This window comes from Homarus americanus, unplaced genomic scaffold, assembly GCF_018991925.1.
Source record: "Homarus americanus isolate GMGI-L3 unplaced genomic scaffold, GMGI_Hamer_2.0 scaffold9395, whole genome shotgun sequence".
In the NCBI taxonomy this organism is placed as follows: Eukaryota; Metazoa; Arthropoda; class Malacostraca; order Decapoda; family Nephropidae; genus Homarus; species Homarus americanus.
The window spans coordinates 1-17,121 of NW_024734145.1; the positions used below are offsets into that span (position 1 = coordinate 1).

The following is a 17,121-nucleotide window of genomic DNA, read 5'->3' on the forward strand; positions in this document are numbered from 1 at the left end:
ACACACTGTACCGCCAACTCTGACCTGCACACACTACCCATGGGCAGGCAGCCAGCCTCTTTGTGGGGTGGCGAGTGAAACGAGCCTAAACATCTGGGAGTTCCGGGGGAGCTGTAAGCCCCCCCGGGAAATTATTGAAATTTTAACACTTCTTTGCAGAATTTGGAAGCCATATGCAGTTATATTGAGGAAATTAAAACATTGAGACATTTTTCATTAACTGTATATTTATTGATAGTGTACAAATTCCCAACACACACAAAAGTGAGACATGACTGGAGTCATTCGTGTGGTTTCAAGTCGACCAGCCCTGATATGTAGAGAGGCCCTGCTCACGAAAGAGGAACTTAAAAGTAGCCAAAGCTGACATTTTTTTTAAACCAAAAGGAGATTCAGAGCCCAGTGACAGTAAACTCCCAGAGGATGACACAGTAGAGGTTCACTTTAGTGATTCGGATGACGAAACGAGGTCAGCTGAGATTAAGTAAATCGCCACCTACAGCAATGCAAGTACCGTAGTGGATACTCTCCTACAAACTGACGAGCCTAGCCGCATTCCAATGAGACGGGATTCGGCGACTTTCTCACGGGGGTGGGGGGGGGTCACCTGCGACGCTGGCATCCGGGTTTACTTCCGGTAGCCGAGTGTATGACCTCTCGGTCTCGCCGTTGAAATTCATTCTACCCTACGTTCCTGAACACGCCGCGTCTCGTCTCCTCTTCCAAGCACCAGACTGTTTTGTATATAATATATTTTATAGAAGAAAACCACCATTAAGAGTTTCCTTTCTCCAACCTGTGACTGAAGCTTCGTCCGATTCATCTCAGTTGAATTATAAGAAACATTCTATGGAACCGGTGTCGAGTGATCCGGCTGACAGTTGATGATAAACCGATTGACTATTTACTAAATCATTCTCTTGATCTAAATTGTGAACAAGGTCACTTCTCAACAAGTGAAAAGGAAAGAGTTCGGTATGTGCCCAAATCCTTGTGTATTCTCCAAAAACTGGAGATGTATTTTGCGTTCAATGCGTTTAGCGACTGGAAAAACTGCCGGCGTACAGTTGCCGAACGTGAAAGTGGCAGAGAGCATCAAATTTCAGTTGGGGTGTGAGGGCAATTACAGCAAGGCGAATTCATTCCACTTTGGCTTTGCAACTACAATTGGAGAGAAAATAATGCAAAGAACGTCTATTGCGCATAGTTGAAACACTACAAATTTTAACATCGAGAGGTCTTCCTCTCAGAGGTAGTGATGAAAGAATAGGCTCTAGCAACAATGGCAATTACCTTGCAACTCCTGGCCAAATTGGACACTTTTCTTGCACAGCATCTGGTGCTGTGCAAACACTTCATATCTCTCAAAAACGATTTGTGACCAAATGGTCAATCAATTATCATAAGTGAAGTGAAACGAGACAAATATTAGTCAGTTAGTGTAGATTCCACGCCGGATGTTAGTCATACTGACCAACTTACATTCATAGTTGAGCGATTTTTTTATAACTTCATAGACATATACATGACCATGGTGCACAGAGCATAGCCTCAACTATTGTACAGTTAATTACAGAAGTTCGTCTTGAGGGCAGAGTTATGACAATGCTGCCACTATGTCAGCCATTTACACTGCCAGAATAAAGGCTGGCATATTACGTCCCTTGTGCAGGTCACTCCTTGAACCTTGTAGGAACATCAGTTGCCTTGGGTCTCTTTCAAATTCCGGATTTTTGCAAACCTTATACAACTACTTCTCAACCTCCACATATAGTTGGGATCATCAGCTGCACTACCGGCTGAAGGGATTGTAGCGAAATCCCTTTCACAAACTGGCTGCAGTGTTTTTACATTACCTTGAGATAAAGTCAGCACTGGAGAACAAAATATGTTCCGACAGTAGCTTCAAGGTCAAGGCCTCATAAGACGAATGCAAGCATTTGAAACACCACTTCTTGCTGTAAAATAGTATCAAATCTTAACAAGGTTTAATGCAACCAGCTTATCACTTCAAAAAGTTCACACCCACCTTCTGTCAGTTGTGAAACTGTATGAGAGCTTGATCATCTTCGTCTCACAAATGAGACGGGGTCAGTTGGATGAAATAGAAGATCAGGCCGAGCCTGTCTACAACGACAACAAAAAAGAGAAAACATTTCTTGGATGAATCAGTTGGCACTGAAACTCAACTTGATCCAAGGTGGACAATTTCTACACCATATTACGAATGAATAGAAATAAAGAAGCGGTTTACCTTAACGGAGTATGACACCATTGGCTGTCAGTACCTATTCCAGTGACCTGGAAGCATCTGTTCTAGAGGAGTTTTTGCAATTTAAAGACATTTTCTCTTCTGAATCTGACAAGTCAGTGACAAGCCTTTCCAGATGGTATGTTGACAACTGCCTTTCCAAACATTAGTAGTAGTAGTAGTATCTTCGGGGACACCACTGAAAGGTGGAGACGGCCCCTCGGAAACACGTGGGCTCGGCGTCGGTCGCCGAGACAGTCTCAAAGCCGTGGTTTAACACCAGAAGCAGTTTTTCTATTTCATTCATTTTATCCACAAATGTTTGGATGATCGTAATAAAAATGATACAACTTTTTCTTTAATTTTAAGATTTTTTTTCTCTATCTACGATCATAAATCACCCATAGCGGGCAGGGCACGAAACATGAAGGAAATTACGGGGTAAAACAACGAAACTCTGATCGTGTGGCAGTGAAGAAATAAATTATTTACCATAAATGTTCGGCCAATATTTCTTTCGTGACGTTGCACGTTCGCGTCTCGTCGTAAACCGTAAATTTGTGATTTCGGTCTCCGTATACATTAAAAGCAAACGACGGAGGCTCTCGGCGGGGGGAATATTACGGGACATAATAAAAGAAAAAAGCTGGCCGGAGACAATCTTTTATTCTCACTTTGGTAACACAAATTGAAAAGTTTTATTCACAACATATTTCATTTAGAGTTGACAATAAATATCTGGTGTTGAAGACTTAATATGATATGTACAGATCCTATCTATCATCCATAGGCTGGCAACAAATTGCTCAACATCGCGCCGTTACATTTTCTGACGACGGAGATGAAATATGCAAGACGTAACAACTCTTGGCTTAGATAAACAATGTCTCATAAATGAGATACAGGTATATCTAAAAATGAATGGCGCCAAATAACGATGATTTGGCACCGACCGTTACACTAATGACATGCACTATACATCACTTGACCAAACAAACATTGTCACATCATGTGACATTAAATATGTACAGTACAGTTTACAAAAGTTCATTTACTGTATATGCCAAAGATGGCACTATGGTGTGGTGCAGTTTGGAGCAATAATTTAAATCAACCATTTCTGTTCCTATAGTACATTAATATTTTGAGGAGGGAGTTGAAATATAGGTTCCACTTCAAAAATCCAAAATGTTTCAGATAACTGAACTTGTTGGCTAACTCAAGGTCATTATTAAAAACCCTAATATTTCATTAAGCACCAAATAAAATACTACATATATGACAACTATAAACTAATATATAATACTGCATGTACAGGTATAACAAACACACTAAACTAAGGAACTCAAAATATAATGTTAATAATAATACAGGCCGTCCGCAACTTACAACAGGGATAAGTTCCTGGACCCATACTTTAGGTTACATAACATAAAGTGCTGTTAAACAATGATGAAAATAATGACAGTTTAATTACAACTTTTTGAGGTGAATGTATTGGGATCCCGTTCGTAAGTGCGGGTGACGGCGAGTCGGAGGGTGTAACTCAGTGACCGACTACGAGAAAATGCCCCGGTGATGATATCTTAGCTTAGTGTGCTGAAACGCCATCATCTGGCAGCGCGGTAAATTTTTATAATCAATGCGATCACTTTTGGATGTTCACAGTTTGGGGATAAATGATGTTTGGATTTTTTTAAGTGCAACCTGTATATAACATTACTGTACAGTATATATTTCTGAGCAAGTACAACTCGTGAGGAGCCACAAACGTACTCTTGATGTATGCAAAACCTAATTTTAGATTACAGCATCCCTATATATACAGTATATCCGAAACAAAAATTGAGAATGCCAAAACAAATTACAATGTTATGAAATACATAGTGGATACTTGTTTAGTACAACTCACTAGCAGCAACAATATTGAAATAAAATATATACTGCACTGCGTAATTCCCTATCATTGCTAAGTGTTGCTTCAATGTGACCTCCAAAGTGTAAATAGTACACAGCCACATTCCATCGACAGAGCCAGGTCAGCAGAGCTTGACACAGTGATGGAGGCGTGATTAATCAAGGAGTGCCTATTTCTGCTCCTACTGTGAGAAAAACCCAGACAGTTTAACCAGATTTTGGAAATAAAAGTAGATTACAAAATGTGTAATGCAGATTTAGCGGTGACAAAATCATACCTAAAAGCTTGTACTGTGCTGTACCTCATAATAAAACACTCAATATTTGCATTTATATGTACACCTTTACATTTATCCCCCACAAATACCCTTTTAAAGCAAATTGACAACTTTTTAAGTGGTATCATGATTCTTACTAATTAAACATTCATCCACTTGAAATGCTAGGGCTAATTATATTGAAGATATTCTTAATATAAATCATTGTACCTCTGACGATACTCTGGAGAAGAGACCGGATGGCAAGAGCAAACTTCAACTCTCCGGATGACATCTCGGAGATGGTCGGAAGGAGCTGATCGTAAAGACGAACTCCTTCTGTTGACTCGGATAATATGCGAAACACCTGGAATAAGAAAATTTTTTTTAAAAATAAGCATAATATATTTGTACATGTTCTAGGTATTCGGTTCTAACTACAGGGGCGAACAGAAACACTCGTAGAATTCTATTTTGCTGGTTGGTGTAGGTAGGTCACCACGAGGTCAGGTCTTATATAGCGGAGATAAGCGTGGCTTAATAGTTGACCTAGACCACGACGCATACGCTGGGGAATTCGCGGGGTCGGCTACTCTGCGACAAACAGCGTTTGTAGGGGAGGAATCCACTACGATACTCCCCCCTTCCCTCCAGGAGACTTGTTGTCTGCAGGGTTGCATGGCACATGCGAGGCAAAACGGCGGTGCATGCGAGACATAACGGCGAGGGCGTGAAAGACCCGGCCGCTAGGGGAGACAACTGTCTCGAGTCTAGACACACGAGATCTGTGGGAGAAAAAGGGTGTGTGGGGGCGATGAATGTTGTGCTTCTGTCGCTGCAGGGGCAGCGTCCTCATGATCACTGGGTCAGGGGCGACGTCAGGAGGAGGGTCTATAATAGGAGCAGGGTCTACAACAGCAGGTGGGAGTGCCGGAGGGAAAAAAACAACGGCGACGAATGCTGTGCTTCCCTCTCGGCAGGTACAGAGTCCTCAGATGCGCCTGCTGGGGTCGATAGGACGTGGTGCTTGGGGCAGGAAGAGGAGCTGGTGTCTGCTTAGAGTAGCAGAGCTGCTCTACGGTGTCTAACCTGAGGTGTAGAGACAGTACCTGTAGAGCCGATGAGAGCTGCCTCTGTGTGGATAAGCCAGTCTTCCATGTTGCTTGAAGACTGGGAGAGTGATCGGTTTCTCCTCCATCCTGTGTGAGTGCGAATCTCCGGGGTCACCATTTGTGGGGTTATGAGATATTGGTTGGAGAAAGGAAACTCACAATGTGCTCTCTGTATACATATTGTATTGGATGTACAGAGCAGCTTGGTGCTGGGAAGTGGCAGGTTGGTTACAAGCGTGATGTACAGAGATCTGGTTGGTGAGGGTGCTCAGAGGAGGACCAGCTTGTGGCTCGCCATGCTCGCCGACGGAAGCGAGGGCCGCCAGGCAGGAGCGGAGGAGGTGGTGTAGGTAGAAAGAGGTAGGTCACCACGAGATTAGGTCTTATATAGCGGAGGTAGCCCACTACAATACAACAAGACGGCACTCCCTACTCTATCAACAACCGAGCCCTCAGGCGACATGTAGCAGCTTCCATATGTCGCCAGGCACATTATCTAAGCGTGTGGGACATAACAAATGCATTGCCACATGCTGCTGGCTAGGCTAAATAAGTAGTATATATATAAATGGAATACATAATATACATACAACATACACATATAACCCCCCCCCCTCTATACGCTCATAGCAAAGTCTTGAGCGGACCTTTTCTTTTGGATCCGTTCTGAGCGTCGAGGGACTTGATCACTGGGGAGGACACAGGACTCAACACTGGTGACGGGGTCAGCAGAAGGCGTTGTTACGGGGCGGAGAAAACGGCGGTTACCTCCACCACACGCGACCACTGGGTAACAGCACCTGGTAGTCCCGTGATCTACCGAGACCCATGACTACGCCCACTTTGTCCTAACGTAGGGAGATAAGGTCCTGAACACGGACTTGGGTGCCGACACTCAACTTGGGGAGAGAACGGGCGTGGTAGTATTAGCGGGCGACGACGTCACGAACTCGTTCGGCGGCCGCAATCCTCTGTCTTAACCTGCCACTCCTTGGAGAAGGACTGAGCGTGAGCAGGGATACAAGACCTGGGCAGGGGAGCATCCGGTGTAGCTGGGTTGTTGCGGAGTTCGAAGAGACCCCGGTCGAAGGCCTCGCAGTTGAGGATATTCCCAGAAGTGGCCACTTTGAGGATGAGGTGCTTCAGGGATTTGACAACAGCCTCGGCGTGGCCGTTGGACTGCGGGTAATGGGACGGTGACAACACCTGCCGGACTCCCCGTCGCTCGATGAACGCAGCAAAGTCCCGGCTTGTGAACTGCAGCCCTCCGTCGGTGGAGGTGGGGGAGAGGAGGTGGGAGAGTGCAAGTAGGGGAGTGCAGGTGAGGGAGTGGAGGTGGGAGGAGTGCAAGTACGGGAGTGGAGGTGGGGAGAGTGGAGGTGGGGGAGTGGAGGAGGGCGAGTGGAGGTGGGAGGAGTGCAAGTAGGGAAGTGGAGGTGGGGGAGTGGAGGTGGGGTAGTGGAGGTAGGGGAGTGGAGGTGGGGGAGTGGAGGTGGGGGGGAGTGGAGGTGGGGGGAGTGGAGGTGGGGGAGAGTGGAGGTGGGGGAGAGTGGAGGTGGAGGGGAGTGGAGGTGGAGTGGAGGTGGGGAAGTACAGGTGGAGGTGGGGAAGTACAGGTGGAGGGGAGGGACCAAACGGGGTCACGGTACTTCGGACGGGAAGCACCTAATACTCGAAAAGCGTTACGAGGGACAGACCATCTACGTGTCGCATACACTCCCGGGTCCTTCTCGTACGGTATTTTGGTCTCCGTTAATGACGTTTCTTCGTCCGGTTGGGACACGTGACCTAGGTGCATCCTCCTACATTTAGTATTCACTTTTATCTTAAGAGCCATTCTTTTGACCTCTCCTGAACCTGACAGTCTGTTTGAGTCCCAATTTCCCTAAAGAACTTAAGTGTTGTCCCAAAATACTGGTACAGAGAAGTTAATATCGTATTGTCCCGGAGTACGATGATAACCACATAGTCATGATGAAGGTTGTACGACATGGTTGAGAAAATATCACTTATTAAATCAGAAAATATTTGACATCTTCAGGGTTGATTTCATACTGAAGGAATAAAGATGCTTTCATTATAGTACAGTAAACTCCCTCTAGCCCGGACTCGCTTAATCTAGATCCTCTTGAAAACCGGCCTGGGGTCCAGCACCGGACACAAGTATCCCCGACCAAAATCCAGATAGCACGGGGGAAAGTTGATGTAATCGGGGGTTCCAACTGTGGTGGCACAGAAGGGTAACCATGTCATTAGCAGTGACAACTGAAAAATCACACTTCTCATCCACTTAAATAACAAACAACAATTCATCTATGACAATACTCATTGCAGAATCAGTAGCTGTGACGTGTAATATTTTGTTATTTGATCACTAACATAAAATATGATACTATAGGTATACAAACAATTCACTTACTGGAATTTGCATCTAAAAATTAAATTATTTACCTATTATACAGTACAGTACAGCATTGATTACTGTCAAAATAACAATATTTTGAAGTTGCACTGAATTCACATAAAATTTCCGACTTTTTCCAGCCTCCGTTAAAATTGTTTGCCATTTCCAGACCAGTAGACACCCTCATCATCCAACTGAGTACAATTTAATCAATGCATCACAACATGATTTCATGGATAGAATATTCTGCTGACAAACTTAAGTCATTTTCATTGAATTTTTAACAGACCACATGGACCAAGGTCTACCAGTGGATGTGTTGTACGGTCAGTCAAAAGGAACGAGTTTCTGACTCGACTTACCCCTGCGGTTTCATTTTATTTGGGGTTGAACAAACTTTTTGACCATGGATGTATGTGGATTTCTCTAGGGCACTTGATAAAGTCTCACATCCACTACAAGCTGGCCAAGTTCTCATGTTGAACAAATATAAGGAAATACTACTTTACACAGACTGGTAGACCTATGGAACAGTCTGCCAGCACAAGCTGTGGAATCAAGAACAGTACTGGACTACAAAAGAAACCTTGACAAAATTATCAAGAACAATGCAGGGATCTTACATAACCCACTGGTCTCCATCCCTTGGCATAGCCACCCCTATTGGGTGGCCATTAGATAAATAAGGTAAAAACAGTCTCAAAGGAATACACGTGTAAAAAAACACAAGTGTTACCGCCACAGTAAGATAAACTAGAAGAGACAGAAAGAGGGATGATAAACTAGGCGGGAGAGAACGGATATAGTGTTGACGACGAATTAGCCGAGGTGCTTCAATACGAAACGGATGGCCCTCGAGGGTAGTCCACCGATTTCTACGGGACAGACGACACGTCGGTTCGGACCACTAGACCCTAAGACGTGAGCGATCGTGAAGTATTAGAATCTGCCAAGAAACTCTAAATAACTTTAATAAGTATATTTATGTACTGTAATTTGATCTGATGTATCAACAGTTATAAAACGCGAGTTATATTTAAGATGTTAACAGGCTATGTACTGTACATAGGTTGTATTATTCATACTATGTATCCCGAGATAACAGCATTTGTTATATGAGAATTGTTCTTTGACCGAATTATGTGGTACCTGTCAACGTCGAGGGTTTATTTCTCCAGCGTCAAACCAATAACGCTCCTATGAGCGTTAACAGCAAGTACTGTACTGTATTAGAATAGGCTTATACACATGTGAAATAACAGTTACTCACCTCCCACAGGTCAGCTGTGTTTCATCAGTTGTCATTGGTGCCGTCATAATATATGGGTCTGGACACTCAGGTAGGGTGTGTCAATTTAGGGGGTGAACTGGCTAAATTGAAAATCGAGTAATTTGGTAGCAATTTATTGTAGTCTTTAAGCATGCAAAACAATATTCTGGCATAATTTTTTTTTTATAATAAGTCCTACCTACATCAAATGGATTTTTAAATGTACATATTTGTGAATTTATAACATAACCAGCGTTTGCACACATGTTACTGTTTCAAATTATTCTATTTTATTATCCGTAGTCTATTTGAAAGTAACCAATGCCTTCATACTCTCTTTGCTTTGGTTTCTTGTCATCAGTAGTCTGCTTGCTATTTGTGCTTTGATGTAACCTTCTCGCCTCTAGTGGCTGTAAACATGGCCCGCTGCTTCTGTGACCATTTTCACACATCTCTCCACACTTCGGCACCTGCATTGGAGTCTCTTTAAGGTTTCTCAATTCTTGGCTAGTTAGACTTGTTGTCAATGGTGGCTCTAAGACTTCCAAACTCAAGTCAACCAATTCTGACAATTTGGTGGCATTGACGTTTATTGGGGGAACTTTTCTTGAATGAAACGAACAGTCTCCCAACTGGTCGTCATCTATTAGCGTTCCTCTAATCTTTAGAATGACTTCTACAGCCTCGGTTCGGAGATTGGTACATTGACTGCAAAGCATTGCTTGCAAAACTGCTTCTGATCGAGCATACCAAGCGGACCTTCTTGCCACAGGTAACACGATGTCCCTCACTACCTTCCTCTGTTCTTACTAGCTGCAATTGAAACAAAAGGTGATCCACCCACATAGGATTAAGTTTCACACTAAACTCCAATAATAAATTCAACAATTAACCTCAAATTCTTCAGCACTTTGCCCTTCAATTCGTGTTTGGAAATCCAAATCCTGCAGAAACGAAGAGCTGTAGTTAACCAACAGCTGTGACTGACAGGTCCAATCTCCAAGAGAGCCAATGATCTTATTGCTTGGGCAATACGATAAGCATAGGATTGATCTGTGCCGAGATCTTTGATGACTCCTTCAGACAACGCCGGAAGGGGAGGGCCAACTTCGACCTTTGGAAAGGTTGTATTTATTTCTAGTTGTGTCGCTTCATCCAGCATGATGCCAAGGGGACCTGACCACTTGTTGTTGCTCTTTGTAGGACCATCAAGTTCCTGGATGAGATGACGAAGAGGTAGCTCGCCTGTATGTAAATCACATACAATCCAAACAAGTCTTCTTCCTAGTTTTTTCTCTAAATGCGTCATTACACCCCCCTGCCATCCGGTGTTCACTGCAGTTGAATCTCCACCAACAGCCTGCAGTGAACTGCCAAGTCCTCTCTCCTGAACCCAACATAAAATATGATCAGCAATGACCTCTGCATGTTTCTTCCCTTCTACTTCAGTTTCGGGAGCAAAGTGAAACAAAAACCGACCACCAGGCTCAGAACAGACAGAGTAGTGTTCTTCTTTGATGAGACCTGGAAACTTTCTGTTCACTCCCTCTACTTCTAGCAAAACTTTTGTGTCATCTATTCTTCCATCAAGCAAAAGACAGGAGAGCCCTCCCTCGCTTAAATCTTTTTCATGCTCACCAGATATTTCCTTCATTATTTTTTCTTGTGCTCTTCTAATTTTATTATGATCTATCACCAAAGATACATCCTCTCGGCTGATGAGGCCTGCATCTATCCAAGCGGCGGCAGTTGCAATTTCTGCAGCCTCACGAAGTTCAGCATGGTGGCGAATACTAGCTAAAGCAATGTTTGAAATATTTCTTGTGTTGTATTTCATTTTCTTTGGTAAAGGTTCAGATGGCTCTTTGGAACTATCATCTGATGTTGCTTCCTGTTCATCAGAAGAACTATCAAAGAAGTGATAAACATCTTGACACAGCTCTTCCTCTCTTTGGATGGCTTCTTCACTCTTCATTTTCTTCTTTTGTTCCCTCTCTCGGATTTGTTCTCTCTTCTTGGCATTAGCAATCTGCTTCTTTGTTTCTGAATAATCTATTGAACCCATTTGCATACTTCCTTGGCCTTCTGCCTTTGTCCTCTGTGCCTTTATAAATTCAAGCTCTAAAACAGGGATCTTCTTTTCACGAGGACAACCACAATCAATGTGGGAATTATTTTCTCTCTTACCTGAGTGAGAACAGTTGGATTCAGAACATAATTGTATGGAGCACTTGCAGGTCAAACAGAGTATCAAGTGTGTGCAGAAATTCATTTTTCCTGGCCAAGTTTCCTTTACCAAGTGATGTTTCAACTGCTTTGTGCCATAATTTCGTTAGTTTTAGCTCAATAGTTCGACACTGATTAATCACAGGTGGTTTGAATAGTGCATTAGCTTTTGTCCATTGATGCAGAAGAGGGACTATCATGTCATTTATGAGTTCTTTATCTGTATAGTTCCTTCTGTCCTTTGCATTTTTTTCTCGAAGGAGTAACCCTAATCTTAGCATGTCTCTCACTGTTGGAAGTTCTGATACAGGAAGCTCCTTCCCTTTACCAACTAGCAGGCTCAAGTGGGTTGACAACTGACTTCAATTTTGACATCTTCACACTATCTGACAAATAGAAAATGTTTCATAATTCAATTGTTGTTTCAAAAAATATCAATTTGTTTATCAAAAATGCTGTAACAGAAATAACATAATAATTTCTTAGAACATAATGTTTTATACAATGATATAAGTAACTGCGACAATCAATATGCCCTACTTACAATAATTAAAATGTAGAATTCGTCTGGTAGAGTAGGTGCAAGTGCAATGAGAGCAAACCACCGTCTATGATATCTAGAAGGAGAGTGAGCCGGGCGCCTTATCCTCACGCTTGGTACAAGTCAAAACAAGAATTAAACTGTCCCACACGGAGAGCCTGTTCATGTTCTGACATGCATATTGTACACAAGCTATAGAACCATCAAATACTCCATAATCCATATGCTTACATGAGATTAGTTAATATCAAGTGAATAATTCTAATCAAGTCTCATTAATTTGTTGAAATACTGATATTTGAAACTTTAAGGTATAATTGATGTAGGTGAGGGTTATTTCAATTCATTTTTGTTTGCTAATCTCAAGTTTAGACATAAAGAGGCACAATATTTTGACTACCAAATTTGATTTTTAACATGTTGACACACCCTACTGGACAGTGTGTACAGTTGAGTCTGTACTGGTCATACCGAGATGTGTTGCTGGTCCTTCAAGCTTCCTGGAAATGTAACCAATAACACACAACACTGTAAAACATTATAATGAGTAAAGGTGAAGGAGACCGTTAGCACCAGAACAAAAAAAAACTCATGGAATTGAACCCAAATTTTTGGAGGAGATACTATTTGCATGATATTGAACACAAAAAATGGAAACAAAAATGAACAGGACCCAACACAACCTAACCTTACCAAAGAAACTTATTTAACCTAATCTAATTTCAGTCGGGGGTTCTGCATATTATGCAAAAATTAAATAAATAAATAAACTTTCTTTGATGGAAGCAACTTCCGGGGACGAGATATTTGCCGGTGTCCAAACGACTTTCTCAAACAGAAAAATCCCTTGTCCTCGGATTTCTTTTTTTCGGTTACCGGGAAAAGTTTCCCAGAGACTAAACAACACAGACAGACACTAGCCCACATCCCAGAATGTTTCTGGGTGCTGGGGAAAGATTTCCGGGAGTCTAAACTACCGGAGTCCGTATAAGCAGTTCTAATTATGTTAGAAATTCCATTTCTTTACTAGAATAATCCCGAATTGTTGATCTAAAAGCTTAGTTAAATAAATATAATTAAAAAACTACAAATCTTTGATACGGTGTTACAACGACGACGGGTATTTCCCAGTCACACTGAGCTGTGGGGGTCTCCTGTTACTGAACAGACATGATGCAATGTCAGGTGGAGGTAGGGTGGACGATGAGTGGTCTCAAAATACTGACCTTCTGATGCAATGTCAGGTCACCCACAGTTGGGTCTCATGACCTGACAATGTCTTGAATAAACACATAAGCTAAGGTGCTCCAGTGTTTCCCACTTACAGTACAGTACTGTATAAGACATCACCAATTCCCAACAAGTGGACAGGGCTTTGAAGTAGATGGAGAATGTGGGGTAAGATACTAAAAATAACAAACCTTTGAAAACCTGACCTAACCTTCCTTAATCTATAGAAAGGTTAAAAATCACTTTCAAGTTCATAGATCCCCTCCCCACCTGAACACGGAAAACTTCAACACATTAAACAACAACAATAAGGTGCTGTACGTGCTTTATAGTTTTAGGATTTTTATAGGTTAGGTCAGGTCAGGTTTTCAAAGGTTCGTTTATTGTTCTTTTTAGTATTTTACTCCACATTTTCCCTCTTTCAAACCCTTCTCCACTTTGAGCAACTACCGTAATATTATTGGTACTTTTATCGGCTAAAATACTCGAAAAATATAATACTGTACTCACAATACATTGTCAATCCAAATAAGTGATTAACAACATACTGAGCTGTACTATAGAATTTGAATATGAAAATTGCAACTACTGAATTTATATGCTATTTAATATTAATTTTTGATTCACATTACTCTCCAAGATTATGCACAGAATCAACAGGACTGAATTACATTTCCCCAAAGTACTGTATAAAGGAGCCCAATCATCTGTGTCTTCTCCCTTCATATTTCCCTGGATGACGATAATCTCGGTTCTGCGATTATTCAGTCCAAGTTTTCTCCAAGCCATCCAAATCTTAATACGTATCAGACATTAAAGATTTCATTATCATCGGCATAGAAAATAGGCAACACCCCGAGCATCTACGGACATCCGGCAGAGATGCAAGACTACTGGTGTAGACTGTAAACACAAGTGGTCCCAAAACTGATGTCTGTGGGACTCCAAACTGCAAAGGGACAGGATCTGCAATGGTTCCACCAATCATCACACACTGAGATCTCTCTAACAAATAGGACTCAACCAGTGAAATATATGACCTCACACAATGTACCCAGAGGGCGACCTCACTTTACCTGGTGACATCACGAGATCTGAGGTTGACAAGTTCCACAACAATTTAAATGAGTTACTTAATACACAAAGGCAGAACATACTATACAAAAAACACGGATAGATAATTATTTAAAGAAGATAATATATCAAAGAATAATTATATAATATTCGTATTATTTGGTTGGATATTTTGCCTTAGTTTTTCATACCTAACAGTTGATTTACGTCAATTTTAGTTTACCTTGTAAGAATGAATAATCGGCAGTTTTGTTAATAATTATTACTTTGTATCATTTCTTTTCGGGTTAATACTAATCTAATTGCACTGTGAAGATGGATTTGTATATATTGGAATTGAAATATAAGAAAATATTCACTACGGCTGCGAGTTACTTTGCTCACATAAGTATCCCAAAGTCTGACAGGTAAAGGGTCCACACTTACCCCACCCCCAAGTCGTTTTAGATTATTAATTTATATCACCTGTTTAATTAGTAATTTATATATATGGTGAATTAGTCAAATTTATATTAACTATAAACTGTTAAGTTGGCAGGAAAAGTATATTATATGTAATAATACTTGGAGAGTTATATAATGGAATAAATGTTCCTCACCACAATCCTTCTCTCAGTGGCATCATTACAATCACTCCCTCAGTAGCACCATTACAATCATTCAGTAGCACCATTGCAATCACTCCCTCAGTAGCACCACCACCATCACTTCCTCAGTAGCACCACCACAATCACTTCCTCAGTAGCACCACCACAATCACTTCCTCAGTAGCACCACCACAATCACTCCCTCAGTAGCACCACCACAATCACTCCCTCAGTAGCACCACCGCAATCACTCCCTCAGTAACACCACCACAATCACTTCCTCAGTAGCACCACCGCAATCACTTCCTCAGGAACACCATAATCATTTTCCCAGTAGCACCACCACAAACACTTTTCTGACAGTACCACCGCAATCACTTTTCCGGTAACACCACCACAATCATTTTCTCGTTAGCACCACCACAATCATTTCCAAGTAGCACCACCACAATCACTTTCCCAGTAGCACCACCACAACTACTTTTCCGGCAGTACCACAGTCACTTTCCTGATACCACCACCCTTGTTTGACTAACCTTAAACACACAACATTGGCAAGACAAGACTCACCTCTCTCCTCTCGCCCTTCGTCCACCTCAAGCCACTAAACATAAGAACAAAAGAACATAAGAATGGTGGAAACTGCAGCGGGCCTATTGGCCCATACTGGGCAGTCCCGTTTACACCCAACCCCTATTGCACATAATTATAAGCATCCAACCTATGTTTGAAGCTATTCAGCGTATTCGAGTTAATGATGATATTTGGTAACTTGTTCCATTCATCCACTACTCTGTTTCCAAACCAGTGTTTACCTATTTCGCGCCTAAATCTAAATTTGTCTAATTTAAAACCATTGTTACGAGTTTGCTCCTGGTTGGATAGTTTGAGTACCTTTGTAATGTCCCCTTTGTTTAGCTCTGACTTCCATTTATACACCTCTATCAGGTCGCCCCTCACTCTATGTCTCTCGAGGGAGTGCAAATAAGATGCTTTAACCTGCCTCTATACTCAAGGTTCCTAATGCCCGGGATTAGTCTTGTCCTTCTCCTCTTAATTCTTTCCAAGGATTCTATATCCATTCTGTAATACGGTGACCAGAACTGAACTGCATAATCCAGGTGTGGTCTCACAAGCGCAAGATACAGTAACTAGTCTTGTAACTAACACACCTTTGTGTAAGAACCCAAGTACTTTATTAGCTTTGTTACAAGGAAAAACACATTGTTTACTTGGCTTAAGGTTCCTACTTATCATTACTCCTAAATCTCTCTCGCAGTCGGATTTCTCTAGGGCATCGTTGTTCATCTGGTTTCCCTGTTTACATCTCCTATACTGAGTACTTTACATTTGTCCACGTTGAATTTCATCTGCCATTTTTCAGACCATTCGAAAAATTTGTTTAGATCTTCCTGTAGTTTTGCGGAGTCCTCGTCAGATTTAATAACACGTCCTATTTTAGTGTCGTCGGCAAATTTCTTTATGTTGCTGTCTATGCCGATATCTATGTCGTTTATGTATATAATAAATAATAATGGTCCAAGTACTGAGCCTTGGGGAACTCCACTAGCGACGTTGCTCCAATGGGATTTGGTGCCGTTAATGCTCACTCGCTGTTTCCTGTCCTGTAACCACGCCCTAACCTATTTAAGGATATTACCCTTGATGCCATGTGCTTCTACCTTTCTAATTAGTCTTTCGTGGGGGACTCTATCGAAGGCTTTGCTAAAGTCGAGATATACCACATCATAATTGTGCCCCTCGTCCACCGATTCGAAAATTGATGAAAAGAATGTTAATAGATTAGTTAGACATGAATGCCCGCTTGTGAAGCCATGCTGGGAATCGTTGATCAATCGGTGCTTCTCCAGGTGATTTCGAAGAGAGTTTGAAATGATTGCTTCCAGTAATTTGCCTACTATTGATGTTTGACTGATTGGGCGGTTGTTAGAGGATAGTGATCTATCCCCCTTCTTGAAAATCGGTATTACATTCGCTATCCTCCAGGATTCTGGTACTACACCTGTCTTTAAGGACATGTTAAACAACTTTGCTAAGGGCATACAAAGTTCTTCCTCACATTCCTTTAATACTCTGGCAATTATCTCATCGGGACCAGGTGACTTATTAGGCTTTAGTTTGTCTATTTGCTTACTAACATCGTTACTAGTCACTATTATCTCGCTTAATTTGTTTTCTTCACTATCTCTGAATAGAGTCGGTGCTTCGGGTATCATGTTTAAATTTTCGGT

At 41.8% G+C, this 17,121-nt stretch overlaps 1 long non-coding RNA gene across 2 annotated transcripts; it reads right to left on the reverse strand.

Moving 5' to 3' along the window:
- Window positions 1–2,898: 2,898 nt before the first annotated feature.
- LOC121870154 lies at window positions 2,899–13,246 on the reverse strand. Of its 2 annotated transcripts, XR_006089664.1 has the most exons (3): window positions 12,413–13,246; window positions 9,212–9,276; window positions 2,899–4,792 (listed from the first exon to the last, which is right to left on the reverse strand). It is a non-coding gene; the product is annotated as an uncharacterized LOC121870154 (long non-coding RNA). The 2 variants fall into 2 exon arrangements; XR_006089663.1 differs by lacking the exon at window positions 12,413–13,246 and having other exon boundaries at window positions 9,212–9,370.
- Window positions 13,247–17,121: the final 3,875 nt, after the last annotated feature.